Source organism: Gymnogyps californianus, chromosome 7 (genome assembly GCF_018139145.2).
Source record: "Gymnogyps californianus isolate 813 chromosome 7, ASM1813914v2, whole genome shotgun sequence".
Lineage (NCBI taxonomy): Eukaryota > Metazoa > Chordata > Aves > Accipitriformes > Cathartidae > Gymnogyps > Gymnogyps californianus.
Window position 1 is genome coordinate 40,406,208 of NC_059477.1, and position 20,222 is coordinate 40,426,429.

A 20,222-nucleotide genomic window follows, 5' to 3' on the forward strand; every position below is an offset into this window, starting at 1 on the left:
CTAATGACATGATTACAACACTGAAAAGTGATCTGAAGTAATAAAACAGAGGATATTTACCTTGAGGACAGTTGTGTTTTGTTGTATATTTAAGAGAAATAACATGTTTGGCTAAGATCCTTTTAACACATGGCTTTTTTTTTTTTTTTTTTAAATATGTAAAGGTTTCCAAACAGAGTGACTCATAAGAGCAATGCTCCAATTCCTGTTTCGTTAGCTGCCTCAGTAGAATGTGCACTGAGCTGCTGGGAAGACAGGAGCTGCTGCAAACATAGTACTACTTATTAACCAGCAACTTTAATTTTTTGTGCTTCAATTTATTGACGTTTTCATTTTTTTTCTACGCTTCTGGCTGTGATGTGATTTGTGCCAATGAGCCGGAGTTTGTTCTTGTTTGACTGCTAATAGCTGAGCAATGTATTTAGCAGGGGTAAGGGAAACTGGCTGGGTAGGGACATAGAAATAAGGCTGGAGGGGGACTTCTGATCTTCAGGTCCCCCTACGTGCTGCTGCACTTCACTTAATCACTTTTGAAAACTTAGCTAGTTATATCTTGAGATAAGTTAGGTTTCCTGATTCCTCCATTCCTGCAGTGAGGAGGCACCACAGCCTCAGTTCTCTGTTGTTTGAAGACCTTCTCCTACTTTGCATTGCAAATATATGTATGACTAATTTATACCCACTTGCTTTTTCTTTTTCCTACTCTTTCCTCTCCAGACTGCTCTTTAGCTGGAATAACAAGATTACGTTAATGGCGAAAAATTATCAGCTAATAAACTCGGATGTATGTTCTCCTTGTTGCCTCCTGCTTGTGTTGGGTAGAATGAAATTTAACAAGTTTATGATAGATCACAGTTCATAAAAGTTTTGCTAATTTTTCATGTATCTCTGGCTTTTCTACTTCTGGCTGGAACCAGGGGCAATTCTTTCCCCTGAGTCTAATCTTGGAGTCCCTCGTTCAGAGGAAATGCTCACTCAGGTCAAAGGGACTTGAGCCTGAAATGGAAACAGTCAGCAGAGATCTCTGCTAGGCTTTCTTTCAAGATACTGTCTGGAATCTCTGTCCATGTGACACTGGTAGCAGCTTCACCCGCCTCGTCCCAGGAGCCAGGGTAAAGCAGCAGTCTCAACATTATTGATTTATGTTTATATACATTATAATGATGACAAAGTGACAATTGTAAAATCATGTATAAGATGGAGAATTGTTTTCTTCTTCTCTGTGTATGTCTTCCACCAGGAGCTGGGAAATACGTAAAGCTCTTTCCTATAGAAGGGGGCATTTCTCCCATTCCCTTCACCTAAGCTGAGGTTAATGCACTATTGTTCTTTCTTGGCGTGGTGGTATCTCCCGTGTGTATCTCTAGAAACAGAGGCTGAGGGAAATGTCACAGGCAAGAGCAAAGTTGAGACTGGGGCTTCTCTGTTTTAGATGCCAAAACCTCTGTCAGCTGTAGAGGGAGAGCAAATTCACTTTTCATCCCCCAACCAGTAAAAATGTTAAGAGAGAACTTACGCATTTTTTTTTCTTTAGGTGGAAGAAGCCATGGAAGAGGATAACAGAGCCTTCAGGAGAGACTGCAGAATTTGGTTTAGGATAAGTCCAGTAAACCCAAAACAGGAAATGGAATTTAATAAGGGAGTTTTATCTTTTTATTATGCTTTCCAGATTCCAGAGCTTCAGATAAAAATCTGTTTTGCTATTTGCTTCAGCCAAAATCAGAAAATGTCTTCTAAACCATAGTCACGGAGGTAAAGTCCTCCATAAATTCCTCTTGTGCTAAATTCAAACTGTGTTAGCACATATACTGCATAGACATCTGTCATCTCAATCATTGATTTTGGTACATTTGACCGTTGACTTCACAAGAGTTAGGACTATTAACTCTGAGAATAAATTAATTGAGAATAAATCTATATCTTTAAGTGAAAACAAAACAGCAGTAAACCAAATAGTTGAAATTACAATGAAACAAAGAAGACATTAAAATTGCAGTGAGTATCTGAGGCAGGAAAAAAAGAGACTAAATCCAAATATTAGCTGATATAATTCAGTGGAAGAATGCCTGAATATAACGTGGATAGCCTTTTCGTAGCTGTAGTGAAGTCTTTCCAACGGAGCCATATCTCTGGTGTTATATTGGTAACTCTTTGCTGGCACAGTGGTTTTCCACAACTATGGTACTAATACTAGCTAAGGATGTCCTAGGGGGACTCTGTCACTGGTCGCTATGAGTCTGAGCTCTGATTGTCCTACATAGAGGAAAAAAAGGCTCAAATTTGTTGCAAAAATGAATGAAAAAGCTTCTATGGGCTATACATTCAGATCAGGTGAATTGGGGAGGGCTTGGCTGCTCATCGGTTGTGTGTGAGGACTCAGCCTCTGTTATCATCTTGTCAAGTATTACTTTCACTTTGCAGAGTGAACATGACTACGTGGGAAGAGGAAGAGGGAAGATTCATGCCCAGCAAACTTCTTTCTTACCCCGTACTAGTTTTATTTCGTGTTACTTCGTTGAGCATGCTAGGATTGAGATCGGCTAGCTGTACGGTGAGGTGAACATCCCTTCCCTAACATTCAGCAGACTCAAAAATGGCAGTAGTAGGATCAGCTGATACACTTCCTGCAGTGCTGACAAAAAATTAATGATGCAGGACCAGTATTCCTTTGGTATCGCTTAGGTCCTTTTTAATTGATATTTGAGATGAACAATGTTATTCAGCACTGAATAAATGGACTCACATATTACCACTGTCAAGTATTTACTCTCAGCTCACCTTCAATCTCTTACTGATTAATGGAAACACAAAATATCACCTCGCTGTGCTCTTGTTTTACCATGTTAGTTAATATTCAGTTGCTGCATGGAAAATGGTTAATGGTAAAGAGCTTTAATGTTTTTGGTTGTCAGTGTGGTTTTCTAGCAGGACGTATTGTTGATTTTACTTGTGGATGTTACGGCAGTCAGGATATTTACAGTATGGGACGTAACCTTCAGCTGCCCCAGTAAGTCACCTCTAGCACACTCAGATGTCAGCAGTTTAATACCGAGTGGGTTAAATCTGACTTTCAGGCCTCGTAATTTGCTATTTATTGTTTTGCCTTTCATTTCTAATTACCTACTAAAAAGATCTACAGAAAAGTAGTCAATGCCTTTTGAATTACTTTGAACACCCTTGGAAAAAGTTGGCTGCTCACCACTGGCCTAATAAATAATTCCAGGAGAAGGGCAGACCTCCTGCTGTCACCCTGAGTCCTGCCTTCCATGGTGCTGGACTTTCCCCATACAGAGCAGCATGCAAGTCCATACTCTAGAAAGGAGGCACCTACAGTTATGAAAGATGCATTACTTAATATTAATTAAATTAATTTTGGGATAGTGGTATCTTATCTTCGCCCCCAAAGGAGGATCCAGCTCTGGATTTCAGTATGTCAGCAGACAGCTGAAGCCAGATCACCTTTACTGAAACCTTAACAAGACCTTGCAACAACCCTTGCAACCTTCGCCACCTGACATTTCCTTGGCTGCCATGTCACTGTGACCGTCACCGGCCCTGCTGCACCATGTAGTCAGTACGCAGTCCCCAGCTCAGCGCCTCTCTGCAGGGAGAGGTCCTCTCCACCTTTTGGGGAGCAGCTAATTGGACTGCACAATTGACTCACTTCTCTGCTTTTGGAGGTTAATTTTTCAGTTTTAGATTCGCTATCTGATAAGGCGGGTTGTAGTTCTGAAAATTAATTTGGACAGTAACTAATATCTGGCTCATATCCTTAAGGATTAATATAGATTGAGTTACTTACAAAAAGGTATTCCCTACTGTTATATAGCAATTGTTTAAAATATTTGAAACCATAGAATTAGTAGATGTTTTTGAATTCTAGCACTTGGCTAATTCCTGCTAAGCTTCAGAAAGTTTTGTCCCAATTTATTTAACAAAAACACCCCCAAAACACAACAACAACAGCAAACCACTAGCAAAACATAAAAATGTCTGACTTGTACTGGATATCAGAGAAAATCATCTTATCCCCTCTGATATGCAATCTATGAATCTAGAAATTTTTGGCTGACTCATCAGAGTCCCTGAATGACACTGGATGTGAACAGATATATTAAGAAGAGCTAAGCAATTTTTTGTATCGACAGAGAGGCAGGGGAGATGTGTGCATTAGTTGTTGGTGAAATTACTGGAAGTGCTGCAATAAAGTTTAGTAAACTTTTTACCTTCCATAATCATGGGCTTACCTGGGTCAAAAGCATTAGTCATGGATATTCATTACAAACTGCAAGCTCATAAAAGACGGCATATGGCAGTACTGAATTTCTTGCTATATAAAGTTAAATTCATAGTAATAACATCTGTGCAGAATTTAGAGTCCCAACAATTAAAGTGAGGTCAATGTACTGAGGCAAAGATTGATGGCATTCTGCAAATCTTAAACGACAAGTTAAATAGGTATAAAATAAACAAACAACTTTATTTCTTATTAAAGACCAGACAACTGGGGTGTGAATGCTAAGTGCTCGGTAATGAGGGCCAAGAGGAGTAGTATAATGCTGTGGGTTGTGTTACTGGGTTGTAATTCAGGAGCAAGGGGTGCTATATGGAGCAGGCTCTCACCCGCCTTTTGTTGCTGATATAATACAAGTAACAACTAATAACCACTGAGCAGGACCCTGAAACCCCAACTAGTGAAATTATTCTCTGCTCAGACTGACTGCTTAAGGTTTATAAGTGAGAAGAGGAATCAGGCAATGTTTCTAGCGATATCTGTGACTTTGCTTCAGCACCTAAATCTTGTTTTCATATTTATGCTCTTTCCTCATTTTTCAGTGATTTTTTAAACAAGCAATGGGCAACGTACCAATGCCAGAGACACAGCACAATTCTGAACATAGGCAGGGAACACTTCCATTGTACCTTAGGTTCTAGGTTTGGGGTTTTTTTTAAACATGTGATGTAATATTTCCAAAGCCATGTGTGATTGTTGACTTGGTGAAGTTTTCAGCGTGTGCTGTAGCATTTGCAGGGAGAGAGAGAGTGAAATTGCAAGTGGTGAGTAAAAGCAGTGTAACTGGGGGTGACCCCACCGTGGAGCTCAGGCTTTGAGTGTTTGTCTGTCATGTCTGCACTTGAAATTTAAGAAGTTCTTGACTTGCTAATGCAGGCAAAAGTAGTGGTGAAAACTACCTGTTTAAAAAGGTGGAATTTAGTAGGTACTTACCCAAATCTACAAGTAAAACTTAAAAGTTCTAAACAAACATGAATTGAAAAAGATGAAATTATGCCTTTACCTGAAGCCTGTGTGGCTTGTATCCTTCTAGCGTGTCCTGGTTTTGGCTGGCATAGAGTTAATTTTCTTCTTAGTAGCTGGTACAGTGCTGGGTTTTGGATTTAGTGTGAGAATGATGTTGATAACACACGGATGGTTTAGTAGTTGCTAAGTAGTGCTTATCCTAAGTTGAGGACTTTTCAGTTTCCTATGCTCTGCCAGCAAGCAGGTGGGCAAGAAGCTGGGAGGGAGCAGAGCCGGGGCAGCTGACCCGAACTAGCCAAAGGGGTATTCCATACCATGGAACGTCATGCCCAGTATATAAACTGGGGGGGTTGGTCAGGAGGCGCGGATCGCGGCTCTGGCATCGGTCAGCAGGTGGTGAGCAATTGCACTGTGCATCACTTGTCTTTTCTTGGGTTTTTATTTCTCTTTTTTTTTAAATTTTATTTTATTCCTTTTCATGACAGTTATTATTGTTATTATATTATTATTCTTAGTAAGTAGTATATTTTGTTTTACTTTAGTTATTAAACTGTTCTTATCTCAACCCACAAGTTTTACTATTTTTTTTTTCCCTCCTTCCCATCCCACTGGGGATGCTTAGTTGCCAACTGGGGTCAAACCACGACATAGTGGTGTGTGGCCCTCAGGTGATCACCTATGGTGATTCAACTGCTATGTCTTCTCCTACCTCTGTGGCATGTGCTACTCTAAAAGAAGAAAAAAAGGACCAGCAGCACTCCCAGAGCAGGGATATCACAGAGATACTACCTGTTGCTCTTCTACCTGCTCATGCTTTCCCACTTCATAGCTGAGGTTTCTGCTCATGGTTTTCCACAACGCTGCACATGAATGTCCGTAGCAACGTTTCTGACTCTGCAGCAGGGTAGGGGGAATGGGAAGAAAGGGGAAAACATTTTTTGCTCAGTTGTGAATCTGGAGACAAAGAATCTTGTGCTTATTTTTTTCCCATGCAGTGAGGATAACATGCAAATGAAGTGTGAAACAGAAATTATTCTGAAAACAGACAGGAACAGCGTCATTGAAAGAACAGGGCCATCAAGGGAAATTCAAATCCACGGCACAACTGAGAGAAATCACAGAAAGCTGGGACAAACACCACCACATTAGCAGGGAAGGGTGATATTTCAAAGGGAATAATCAATGAAAAATGGGCCTACAGTTTTTTTTTTTTATTCTATAGAGATAATTTGGAATAGGATGGACGAAGAAAGCTATTATATAATTTGAAAAACATGCTATGCTGCCATTTTTCAACAGCCAAATCCTGCCCTCATGTGTGTCCGGTGTATCATGCCGACCGAGAGCATTGCATGCGTACTCATGATTTAGTCATAGAGTATTCTGTTTCCAAAGCAGGAAAAAGACTGGAGTACCTCGTTGGAAGGAGAAGTTGGGCAAGGAAAATATATTCTGCTGACCAAAAAATAAAACCATGTGTGAACAATGGAAGTGCTGTATTGATTATCTTTAAAGCGATGTATTTATCAGCGTCATTTTTTACTGAGGTTATCCTGGCTAGCTCTTTATTATCATAAAACAAACTCTCAGTTGGCAGCTCTGTGCAGTGGTCATTCACTTAAAAATGAGAATTTAGTATCTTCTGGCGTTATATCAATCTCCAGTAAAACTCCAGAAGAACCTTATATATAACCTAACTCTGAAGATTGCCTCAAAATTTGGAACAATAAGTACATTTCTTAGTTTCAGAGATGAGCCTGATCTTTTTTTTCCTCTTGTAAAGAATAATAATGTCTTATTTAGAAGAACCTGTAATGTTTCTGGCCTGCACTCATAGTGTCTTGTACAGCTAAGACGCTGGATTTTACTAAGCAAGGAGAGAGACTTTTCTTAGCTTGGGAGTCATCCAGGGAAAAATAGGTATGCCATGGAAGTATGCAGGAAAGGCAGTAGGTGATGATGTTCTTTTGACTGCACTTTCCAGCCAAGGTCATATCATATTTCTTGGATACTGAGGAACTTGGAACTGAGGAATTATCTGATGGATTTACAATTTGGAAACGTTTTACCCCAAAAATCCTGATGTGCCAAAAGCAAGTAGTTAAAAGGAAATGTCTTTGTTTTTAGAAAGATTCTGCTGGAAGTGGGTGGACTCAGTTTCTGGAGAGCTCAGCCACCCGCGCTGGTTGCTAATGGGGACTTCCCCGGGGCATGGCCCCAAATCCTGCCGGCATTTGCGTTAGCCTCCTCCGAGAAGGACCCACTGGCCACAGAATCCTAATATTACCAATCCCTACAGCAATTTTGGTGGCAGAACTGCCCCAGAACCGGGGAACAAGGTAGACCTGGCAACTGTTGAGCAAAATGGGGACCACATCTGCCACCCCTTGTGCTGTCCCCATCGTTCTTGTTAGTCATGGCTCGTGCGTGGGCTGTGGTGAGCTCGTGGGCAGCTGCTGCCGGGCCGCAGAGGGCAGCTTGCAGTGCACAGCTCTGGCTCTTTGTTGTTTCCAAAAAAGGATTTTCAGCCTTTGATATTTTAGGAGAAGTTCTGAAAAATGATCAGTTCTGATTTGCAACAATAAAAAAAAACGAACCAACAACTTTCCAAATGACAAATTAAAGAAACAAAAAAAAGGAATTTCAACCAGCTACAGGTGTAATTGCCAGGACTTCACATATTTATGCTCAGTAAAGAGACAACAACCTTTGGCAGAGTAGAGGCGTTGCCTATTTGTGTGCAGAAGACAGCAGTTTCCTCAGTTTCGTCCTACTATCATGCAGTTTCCATGTGAGTTATTAGTTGCATCTTGTTTCCATCCCAAAGAGAACGGTGTTTCAGTGGACGGTAAAGCCTGTGCTATATGCGTGTGCTGAGTATTAATTAGTTATTACTCATAAGGATGTTGTTCCAGAGGAGACAAGGTTTGGCTGTGGCTAGCAGAGATGTACTCAAGGTGGTGTTGAACCAGCAAATTCTAATGCTAATAATGTCATATGAAGACATGCACCAGGATGCATTTTTATGTATTTTCAGAGGTGTCCGTACTCTGACAGCCGCATACCGTGAGCTGAGAGGAGTCTGGCCAGAGCCATACATGATCAGAAATAGAAATCCTGACCTTAGCCAGTAGTGACTGGAAGAGTTTGGGCTGGATGTTGCACAAAAAGGTTTGTGTACTCACAGGTTTGTGGTAGAAAAGTTTGCCAAGGCAAAAAAAAAAAAAAACCACCTCAAAAATGCTCTCATGATTGTGCTGGGGTTTTGGTTTTGGGTTTTTTTTGTTGTTGTTTCTTTGTTCTTTCTGAAAAAAAGTGAAATAAGAATTTCCAGATTATTAATACTAATTATAATTTAATTATACACATTTCAATGTATAATTTAATACATAATGTTATTTTATACATACATAGATAATACTGTTTTATACATGCATATATGTAATCATGTCACAGTGCCCTGTTCAGGAGATACATTCCTGGCTTCCACGCTACTCAAAATGAGTTCAACCTGTGTGGCCTTGAGCAGAATGGCAGACAGGCATATTTTTTATTGCTGATTCCAACTCTCATAAATTCTTAACTTGCTTAGAATTCGCCAGATTAAATGAAAAGTTACTGTAATTAGGGATTTATTAAAACATGAATCCTTGACCCAATAGAATATAACAACTCATTTGTTTCAAATAAGACCTATTTAATTGTTCCATCACTGGCCTAAGCAGTCCGTGCTGAGGTTTGGAGGCCTATCAGTGCAGTGCAGAGTCACGTGTATTCTCCAAATCCACTTGCAAAATGCTCTGTGAAATTTTTGATCCCCAAACCACTATATAGGCAGAAGCCCCTAAAACAAAAATGCGTCATTTTAATTAAAAATTAAAGTGCTAAAAGCCCTTGTTATTCTGCACTACAAAGCAAAGACTATTAAAATACTATTTTTATACATAAGGTTCTATTTTAATTTTTTGTGAATAACCTTCCCAGTCCATATCTTCAAAAACAATAGTTATTGATTTACAATCTTATAAATAAGACTGTAAAATCTTGTAACATGGAACTATAAATAGATATTTAAAAAAAATACGAAAATCGCTCCCAAATCAAGTCCATATATGGCGCTAGTCAGCAGAGAGCCATTTTGCAGAGGCATATAAACTGCAGAAAATAATTTCTATTGAAAATGCAAAGAAATCTGAAACTACGCACTGCCACAAACAATGCAGCCATAATTAAGGAATTACCCATTCCTCCTCCCCATCTTTGAAATAAGCCTTCTCTTTTTTTAATTGGTTGGATATAGAAAGCATATTACTATATTTGGGTCCTGTTTCCCTAGTATAAGAATAGTCCCACAAGGAATTCCCAGTAAAACAGTGTTGCAGTTCTACAGTATATTAAAAAAAAAAAACGATAGGAAAGTGTTATCCAATGGGCAGATGTTAACTTAAAGTGCACATTGTTTGGAAAAGGAGTTAATTAACAACTTATTAATTGGATAGAAAGTCTGAAACTGTTGTACTTCTAGCAAATACATAATTTTCTTCAAGTATTATTAAAGCGTTTTTGTTGTACCTATTAAAGATTCTTGTCTCTAAGTTAATTTCATTATGCTAATAAGCTATCATCGTTACAGAACCTAAGCTTTGATCCATGTTAATTGTCGTGATCTTCAAAGACAAAGTCACCACTTACTTTAAATGAATTTTACATCTTTTTAAAGAATCACACGGAAATTAGGGGAAGTAATTAATTTTTTATTATGTGTCTCAATATTTTTAAGGGAGGAAGTCAATGGTATTGGCTAGAATTCATTTTAACATTTAACTAGGGAAAACAGCATGAGGCAAAAAAACGTTCAGATGCAAAAGATTAAAGAAAATTTGAAACTGGGACCTAATTTGTCTTGATAAACTTTGGTGTTTAATATGCTTCTTTTGTTCTCAGTGTGAAACTGCAGGGTTTTGATTTGTAAAAACTTTTTGAAGAATTAATTCTTTCTAATTTTTATTCCTTTCTTTGCTTTCCTTTTACTGTGAGACAGCAGAGTTGACCTTCAAACCATAACACTTTTAAATATCTATGAATATACAAGGTTAAATCTATTAGTGGTCTGAGATTAGCTGTTATAAACTTGCAAAGTGTGTACCTTCTGCAGCAAATTTTATCTTTTAGTGAATGATAACAAGCTTATATCAACATTACAAGTTTTAAGCAAATAATAGAATATGTGTAGTAAGTGATCTATTCCTCTTTCCTTTAAGTGTTGGTTATTTTAACCCTTTGACTTTATACAAAGCTCAGTTCTGAATCAATAAGACATTTTTCTATTTGAGACCAGGATCTAAATGTTAGTATTGTCAACATTGCTATGATTCCCACTTACAGTTTCCACAAATTCTCCTTTATCTTTTTCAGACCTCTCTTGTAAAAATGCAATATGAACGTCTTGTAAATAAGAAAAGAAAAAAATTAAAAAAAAAAAAAAAGATTTGTGCTCTGTTTTCCTGACAAGGTTCACCATTTAAAGCCATGCTATATTGAAGCTGCTCTCTGTCACATTTACAAAGTACAAGCACCCTGTTGCACTTGCAATGAAAAACGGTGCCTTTTTAAAAGGCAACAGACGAAAGTAATTTAAGGATAGTAGTAGCGATTGAAATCAAAAACCAGATTACCTACTTCATTCTCCCTAGTTAGCAGCGTGTCAGTATTGTAAATGCAAGTAAACATCAAGTTTAAACCGAACCTAAACTGCTCGGATTTCCGCAGCAGACAGGTGGTGAGCTCATTGCGAGGATTTTGCAGCATTAGTGCTGTACTCATTCCGACTAACGCCAGGCTTGAGTGACCCTCATCTGGATTTAACCTATGACCTGTCAATCCAGAGACATACTTTCAGATCTCAACATCAGTTTTGCTTTTTTTTTTTAAAAAAAAAAAGCATAGATGACTTTAATCATTAAGCCGCTTGCATAACTGGAACATATACATGTGCTATTCAGTGCTCTTTGATTTGTAATCTAGGTTTCTGCCCATATAATCCCCAGTGTCTAAGTGAATTCAGCTGAAGTTCGAAATTCTTTGATGGAGCATGTAGTAGTGATTGGGCAAAGGATTGCACTGCTTATCTGTGTGACTTTTCGCTTTTTGTGGCAGGGTTTTTATTGTGCAAAAACATCTACAGACAGGGGTATTATTATTATTATTATTATTATATTTGGCATTAGTTTCATAGCCAGCAGGCAATTTTCTGACAAATCAAGATTTTATTTGATTTTGATGGTTTTTTAGATGCTAAGTTTAATTAAGTTCAGATATAAAACTTTTGAGCTTCAGTTTTGGTGAACTTTTGGAAAAGCACAAGTTATAGTGGGTATGGGGTACGACATGAAGACATAAGCAACCCTGTTGTAGAGAAGCAGGCGCTTCCTCACCACTTTGATAAATCCAAGGAAAGCAGTGGCTCCCAAAGTGCCGTCCTCTTGCCTGAGCAATTGAAAGGCACAATTCTCCCCGTCACTTCTTTTCTTAATAATAATAACACTCCATAAATGTTTATGTAAATACACAATTCAAAAGTATTCATCTCGGCAGTACTGTGCTTGTCAAGTGAGTCATTTTTTCACCTGGCAGGATGATGTTGTAAGGCTCAGTTGTCTTAACTAATCCTGGCTAAAATGCAAAATTCTGTTTTGTAAGAAAATTTCTGGCCAGCTCTAATTGTAACCTCTTGCATGTCTGTAGCTTCTAAATCGATGTCACAGTTGTAATAGCTTTGAAAACCCATATGTTTGTAAACTAAATAAACCTTGATATTCAAAGGAGGTGAAGACAAGAATTACATCTCTTGGCAATGGTGCTCTGAGCTCAGTTTCAGCGCATGTTGGCTCCTCATTTTTATGCCCGTATACTACGCCAAATCTTCCTTATCTGTGCAAACATATTAACACTGACTGTTAGCTAACACTGTGATGCATCAGCCTCTTATCTTCAGTTTTGACCCTAATGTTACATAATAACTTTGAAACTATATTTCTCGATAGTTCACTGGGACCGCCTTCGGTTTCTCAACTCTTTACTGAGAGCTGCCTCTCCTACCCACTGACTGAATTAGTTCCTCACTGCTCTCAGCCAGCAAAGGCAGAAAGGCTGCCAAATAATTTCCTGCTCAAAGATCTCTGTATCCCTTCTGTGTCATGGGCCATAACCCTGCAGCTCTAGCATTTTTCCCAGGTATATTTTTCCCATTATATTAAACTTACATGGTTTGGCTTTAGTGATGCAACCCCAGATCTTTCCAAAGTTGCCCCAAACCTCTGCTTGTCCTGTTTTCCACAGTCTTCCATTAGGCGGGCTTTAGTATCTTCTCAAAACAGATGTATATTATATTAACATGTGAAAAACTTCTGCACTAAACATAATCAAAATGGCACCCTAAATACCATATAGAAATACTGGTAAGTGTTTCTAATACTGCCTACTAGGACTATTAATGCATAAAGAAGACAATAAATATTTGTCATAGGTTCTATCTGGCCAAAAGTCTTCCTTTAGGAATAGCATAACATATTCCTTTACAGTATATAATTGTCTTAATTATTTTTTGGCCTATCCACAAAAGCGTAGTTCCATCTCTCTCCCCATAGTGTCTGAAGAATATGCAAATTCTGTTCATTCCAGCTCTCAAAATAAAAACCCTAAAAAGACTCTCCTTTAGCTATTTAGGAAAGGCTCAGAAAACTTTCCTAAGTGTGGCTGTTATGTATGCCAAGAACTTTCTTATTCATGGAAGGCGTCCTCAAGCTCTTTGCTATTGTTCTGAGGTCTTCCCCCTCGCCCAGGCTGGCTTCTCGGCATTCCTACAACAGCTCTGTTCCTCGCGACGCCCGAGAAGTCAGCGTCCCCCCCATCCCATCTACGGCCTGGAGCCCGCGAACACAGAAAACTGAGTCAAGCTCTTAAACCTTTCAGGCTCCCGGTTATGAAGCCAAAAGCATGAAATGTAGGACCTTTTAGGGTTTCTGTGCTCTTTACATTAAAGTTGTAGGTAAGGTGATCAAAGAGCTTGTATGGCTTCTCACGGCTGTAGGTGTCTGATTAACAATCTCCAGGGAATCTCAGGAAAATCTCAGGAAAGCCAAAGGGAGGCTGGCTCTCCCAGACTTTCTGTTTCCAACCTACCCTTAGTTTGATATAGCTGAAAAGGACCCCAGAAGCCCTGGACATCACAGGCAACGAGCCTACATGGTATTTAGGATTGGTCTCTACTCTACTGCAAAATTTTCATATTGCAACTTTTCAATTCTTTCTCTTTTTTCCTCCCTAGCTATTAAAAATTCCACTTTTAATGCAAAGCAGAGCCGGTGTTCTGTGACCACTCTATGAGCACAGTGATCTCTAACTCAGTTATAGGAAATCACTCCCTTTAAACAAGATACTGAGGATGTGATCTAAAACAGGATTCCCAGTATTCCACGACCTAGATGACAGCTAGATTGCCCTGCCTGTATTATGCTCCAAAATAAAACTGAAAATAACCCAATTTTCCAATGTGTTAGTGAGAGAACGTAAGTTAAATGGAGTCAAAGAGAAACTTCAGGTGCTCAGTGGAGGTTGTCTGCCCAACTAGATGCAGACTTGTTCAGCTTGGTCTGAAATTCTGTCTGTGCAGGGGGTCTGGAAGGGTTGCACATCCTGGTCACCTTCACAGCCGCACCTCGGCGAGACCTGGCACTTGTGGGCAGGCTTTTATATTGGACAGATTCTTACATAATTCCAGCATCTAGAGCTTATAATTTTTCATCTTAAAAACTGTGACTGTATAACCAGCTAACCGGGTATTAGCCCTTTTTTATATCTCAGAAAAGTTAATGGCGTTCTGAGAAAAGCTCTTCGATTTTCCTGTTGTCCAGAGGAGTTGCTCATGAAAAAGAAGTTTGACTCGAGCCTTGCTGTGGGAATGTTATTCAAGCACTGGTTAAGTGCCAGAATGTGTTGGGAAGAAAGAGTTTCCAGAAAAATATCACCCTGATTAAAACCTGATTTTACTGAGTTGTCTTTATGCAAAGGGTTACCAGAATAGTAAGACAAAGTCATTAGTCAGATTTTCCTTCCCTTACTTGATCATTACCAGTTATGCTTTTATTGCTGTTATTTGAATGATTATTGTTACAACAGCTCCTCAGCGAGCGACTTAGGTACCGCTTTCCTCTAGTCTCACTTCTCACATGATATGTTAAATGCCCTGTCGATGCCTGTCCTTGTTTGGCAATTTTTCCACACTACCCTTTTATTCTTTATAATAAATTTAATTGGATATATGAGGAAAAGATGGAAAGAAAGTCATAATGCCAACGGTTTTTTTACTCCCTATGTCATGTTCTTCATGAAGTCACCAGTGTAACTATCAACAGAAAACAGCCCGTCTTATGCTAAAGGACAAAATTAAATCAGCAAAGAGCAGAGGACAACGGAAAGTACTATTTTGATAATTGAAGGGATTATGTATAAATTTTCTCTTATAAGGCCATTTATAAAGGTCATATGTTTAGGTTGGTTCTTTTCAAAAGATAAAACTGTGGCCAAATCATATTTATACTGGTTTAGTAAGATCTTCAAAAATGGCCACGGGTATACGACTGCTCTCTAAATATTGGGCTGAACAAACATCCACCACGGGATTTCTGTGAAACATGCCTTGTTTTTCATCTTCGCCGTGGATGTGGTTAAAACACCCTACTGTATTCTGCGAGTGCTGTACTACTCTTGGTAGGAGATCATAAGATGTTGGGGTTAACTGTCAGATGCTTTACTCTTCTAAAGACCTTTGCCTTTTAACTAAATGCTTGCTTATCTTTCTAATTTAACATAGTCCCACATTCTTTTTGTAGTAATTTTGGACTATCTGATAACATATAATGGAAAACATGTTTATGTCTTCCACTAGTTCTTGTTGCATATTTCAAATGCTTAGAACAACAATTTTCAGAAGCTTTCATTAAGGTTAATTTAAAAACTACATTAAATACAAACAGATTTTCTCACAAACAAAATGCAATGTGTACTTAACAGACTTCTGTATGTTATATTTGATAAACTACCTCATATAAATGCAAATTCTGACTTTCTGCCAGAACCAGGTGGTACAGAAAATATTTCTATTAAACAAATAATGCTGGGAGAGCAAACTTCAAGTTACGGTATGTTACACTGAGAAAGACTTTTTCACTGAGGTCAGATGTATATTTATGTTATTTCTTCTGAGTACTTTGCTGCTTCTGCGCTAAAGACGATGTAGTACAGCTTTATATAAAAGGCAGGTACATGTATACATAGGATAAAGATCCGTTTTTATCTGAAGTTTTTTGAATGTTATATACGGCTATTGCTGACTCCTCTTGCTGTACAGAACAGCGGTACGGGAAGTTGCCATGCTATGAGCTGAACTCTGAAACTGGGCCAGAAGGGTCAAGAGGAAGAGGAGCAACCCTCAAACCTGGAATCAGTAGGTATGATCTGAAAACGGAGCTTCGTATGCTTTTTGCTGGGTGCCAACTCATCTTGCCACAGTTGGATACTATTCATTTGGAAAAGGAGCACGAAAATTAGAGCTGCCAGAGGCGACTCTAAAGAGCATATGATGGAAACAAATTGAGTCACCACCAATGTGGCTAACATTGTTGGTGGAAACTGGGACACCCACATGAGCCATTGTTCGCTGTACCTCGTCTGGTTTATGTAGCTCACTGAGTTGAAAGCTGGATCTGCATTAACCTTGTGATTTGAAGGGGATTCAGGCAATGTGGTTTCAATTGTCTATGGATGCTTTCAGTTTGTACTGCGCACTGCCAGTAACGATCGGTCCTACTGGTCTCCCACATTCATGGTGTTGTCTCAGCTCACCCTGATGAAGCTGTGGTGAGGACTGTTTCCTGATGTGGTCACTTTTAGCGGGCTGCTGCTCTGCAAGTCTGCTAGGAGAGGGGGTTTTATTCACTCTTCCCTCTGCCCTGATAACAGCTGCTGCATAGAAGTTTTCCCTGAATACATTTTGCTGTGGAAAAGGGCTTTTTTGTTTTTCAGGCTGGTTTCTGTCCTGACTTGGTCTGAAGCTGCCTTTGGTGCTATTGTGGAAGTATCTGAGGCTGTCGTTTATTCTCCTGAGCTCTGCTCATTTGAAGGTTGCACAGAGTGAGGCTTGTACTGGTTTTGCCACCTATTTCCATCCTACTGGTGTACACAGCTCTTGTCTGCGAGCATTTTCCTGTGGGCATGGGGGTGATGAGACCTACTAAAATAGCGAGCGATCACTTCAACCACCACCAAATTACAGCCATGCCTGAGGCAAATTACAACAGCTTTCTGACAGTGTCACCATGCTATCTTTGTGACAGAGATGGAGATAATGAGAATTAATTAATCAGTCTTTGATTAGAAAAAAGAGGAGGGGGAAATCCTTCTGCTGTGATTCCACTACAAAATACATGAAACTGGTGAGGTTTTTATTTGATGTTACTTCTCAAATATAGGGCAGGCATTTGTAATGCAGCATTCAGGATTGCATGGCCGCTGTCTTGGTTAGCCCTCCAAACCCACTGCTGATGGACCGCAGGGGCGAGATGTCCTCATTTTATAGATAAATATATGTTGAACACTTGCAGCATGAGGCTGATGCAGACACTGTTACTCTCACAGTGCAAAAACTCCCACTTATTCGAAGGTCTTGAGTAAAGTCCCAGGTACGCTCTCCTTGACTAGAGTCAACTCTGCCTTCTTTGCAGTATTGGGGGGCGAAGTTCTGTGTTGCACTCTTTAGACTGATGGCTAAATCTTAGACATTGGTCCTTTATGATAAAACATGAACTACATGGTGCCAGTGTCTGACTGGAATTACAATTATCTAAGTAGATTCATTTGTATCCCTTTCATAGTAGCTTTTCTCTGGGCACAAGCTTTTTCTGTGGGGCATGGGAAGAACAAAATTAATCTTATAAAGAGGAAGGGGTTTACACTGAGATCGATAGTTACAGAATTAACTGCATAAATGACTTTTTCTTAATTCTTTCTCTTCTCAGAAGATGCAGTTTTGATGGGTACACAAATCCAAAGGCTGCCAAAAAGCTGATATCACATGAAATATTTCATCTCAGCTGTGTTGAGCTAGTCTAGACTTTAGTATTAGTGAAAACTGAGAGTGTAAAAAATGTCAGTGCTGGAGATGAAAAAAACCTATTCTGATTATTAAATATGACTAAGTTAAAGGATAATAATGCAATTATGTTTAAAAAATGTTATCACTTTTAGAAAGAGTAGCATGGCTCTCCTGGGCAATTTTTAAATGTAAGCCAAATATGTAGTTTTATAGCTTGGAGTTAGGTAATACACAAACACAGGGTGTTTGCATTATTTCAGAGAAACAGAGCATTGGATTGCACAGGCACAAGAAGTAGGTCTGCCACATTGTTGAAATTTTTGATGCAGTCGCAGTGGCTGGATTGAATTGCAAACCCCAGGGCCCAATTCTCAGGCCAAGTTCATTTCCCTTTGTGTACCTTCAGTGCTCAGAGCTCTCAGATTTTCGCTTTCAGCCAGGCAGAAGCAATCCTATCATTCCTTCTTACCACTAAACTTTCGGCTTAACTTCAGCTGTTCTTCGGCTGCATTTGGGGGATGCAACCCAAAAGATGTTGCAGCACCAAGGTGGGTGTTCCCAGCCCAGCCATAGCACTTATCTGTAATGACAGTGGCAAAACCTTCTCACATGCAGTTCACAGAAATGAGTTGTACGAAGAGCACCTATAAAAGCAGCAGCTTCCCTCTAAAGAGAGCATAATGTCCTCATTTTCCAGTGGATATCTCCTCTAAAGGCAAATAATCACTTTTCCCACTCATGATCTGTAAACGATTGGACTGAATCTTTTTCCTTCATTCAGGTTTCAACACAGGTTAGGGGCAGAACTTTTAAAATGCATATGGGGATGCTACAGCTTGAATCATGTGGCATGTCTTCCAGCTGCAAATGTCAGAGGCAATATAGTGTCTGACAAAAATCTTTTGTCTGTATCCTGGGGACTACCGTCATTTTTACTTTTCCCCTTCACCCACAACTCCAGAAATTTGGCTGGTCCTCTAAAGCTGTTTGGTCTTCTACAGGCTTCTCACACTCCTCTTTGCTGGGCACAAACCCTAGTAGCACCAGCCTCTGGTATATACTAGGTGCAGTGAATAATTTATACACCAAAACCAGTGTCAACACCGGAGTGTCCATCCTCTAAGTCGTATTAACCACGTTAATTCAGAGATACAGTAGATGTATGCTGCTTTGATCAGGAAAAGAAATATTTCATCTTTATGTTAATGCAAGACATAGGTTGCCAACTGAGCTGCTGTGCATCAGGTGATAGCAGATGGATTTCATTATGCTGCAGATAACGTTTGTGGCCTAGAAATTCTGGCAAAGGAGGGGAAAGGGAAGTTTTCTCTGATAAGAAGAACATAGGTAATGGGAAAGAAAGCCTGCCTTTAGAAGCCTAAGCAAACCCTTTAATGTTGTTCTTTCAGTTTAAAACACACATATTTTGTCAAAGTCCATTTACCCTATGGACTCACGGAATCACAGAAAATTAAATGCTAAAAAATAATATATATATATATATGTTCATGCCAGCTATCAGCCTATGCAGTTCTATAACTAGTATGTTTAGCTTCATATGCCATATATTAAACCACTGTAGGGCCGATGTTCTGCTGAGTGGAATACAGATGCAGTATCAGCACCTGAGTTTTCACTGGCTCCCATGGCAGGTACTTGGATTGACATCTGAGATATACACACAACTTATGTGTAGGCCGTGTGGCTTTGTTGAACTCCAGCCGTTGCCACCTTCTTTCAGACACTTCTCATTCTGACTCTGTCGTGCCTTTTGCATTTGGGAACTTTCTCCTGGATTTCTTTTACTTGTTGACATGGGAATTTCAAACCACGGCATCTAAATTCCAGGTCAGTGTTAAGAATTTCATTTCCAAGCAGTTCCTTTTTGCTGTTTACTCGCAAGGACCAGGTCACGGCTATTGTAAATTCTTTTCTCCTTAGATGTTTCCAAGAAGTAATCAAAATCGGAGTCTTGAAAACTGAAGATTATTTTATCAGGATGTCGGATGTTTCTCTCTAATTTGTCATTGGCCTCTAGCAATTAGCAGCAAGCTCCTGTGTCAGATACAGCTTGTATCCATCTAGTGACTGTACTGGCGAGCCTTCAGCACCTTGAGGAGCAAGGGCCAAGTTTTGAGTGTATCACTTGCTTTGTGTTACCTGATAGTAACTTCCAAATGTTGGGAACATTTAAATGCATTTAATTATTTTCAGGTTGGTTATTTCACTATAAAGCTTTACTTTTAGTGTGTTCTGCCCTGTCCAGTAATTGTATTTGGACACAAGTTCTGATCCCATACAAAAGTTTTCATTTTATTTATTTATTTTTTTCTTTTAAAAAATAGGATTCTGCTTTTGATTGCCCTATTCTGTAAAAACTAACTTGTGTGTAGTCCTTGCTACAATTTAGGGTATTTATGAATGGTTCTACATAACAGGAATGAAAATAACTAATTATAATAATACCACTAAATGCCATGGCTGGCTAGAAAGTGGAAATCCCTTCCTATTACATATTTTCTGTTTTTAGAAAGGAAATTAATCCAACTCTTGGATGAAAATTTAAAACCACAACATTTTTCATACGAAAGGATTTCCAAAAATATCATATTTTTAGAAATTCACGATAATTTTTCAAGTTGCTGATAAAAATGCAATTGATTAAAACTTTTTAACCAATTAACCAGAAAGTTGTTTTTTAATAACACAGAAAGAAAACTCTTCAAACCAACTACTGTTTGCCCAACAACCTTTTCCTGGAAAGGATATTTTCTATCAGAAAAGCAATTTCAACAGAAAAGTTCTGATATG